This window comes from Pundamilia nyererei, unplaced genomic scaffold, assembly GCF_000239375.1.
Source record: "Pundamilia nyererei isolate P.nyererei 1_Seehausen unplaced genomic scaffold, PunNye1.0 scaffold00038, whole genome shotgun sequence".
In the NCBI taxonomy this organism is placed as follows: domain Eukaryota; kingdom Metazoa; phylum Chordata; class Actinopteri; order Cichliformes; family Cichlidae; genus Pundamilia; species Pundamilia nyererei.
This window is the reverse complement of record NW_005187439.1, coordinates 3,803,499-3,803,803: the sequence shown is the minus strand read 5'-3', so window position 1 is coordinate 3,803,803 and position 305 is coordinate 3,803,499. Positions and strand designations below refer to the sequence as shown.

General features: G+C 36.4%; 1 protein-coding gene across 1 annotated transcript in view; it reads left to right on the top strand.

Moving 5' to 3' along the window:
- The window catches only part of lox (lysyl oxidase), a 5,987-nt gene that overhangs the window by 1,581 nt on the left and 4,101 nt on the right, over positions 1 to 305 (top strand). The gene's annotated exons all lie outside the window — the stretch shown is intronic.

Genomic DNA, 305 nt, shown 5'->3' with positions numbered 1-305 from the left:
TTTTTTACTCCCATTGAGATAATTTCTGTGTATGACATAAAAATGTGAAGCTAGGACTGACCAAAATTCAGGAGCTCAGTGAAGGAAGCTGACAACTTACTGCAGGTTCGTTCAGCAGCGCCCCCTGGTGTGCAGAAGTCAGCATATACACACAAGTTTGTTTTTTACATAGTATCAGAATCAGAGTCAGAATTTATTGCTAAATGTTGAGCAAATTTATAACATTAGGAAATTGCTGCGGTACTTAGTGCGAAACATACTATAAGACACAGACTTAAATAAATATAAAAAGTGCTAAGCAGATA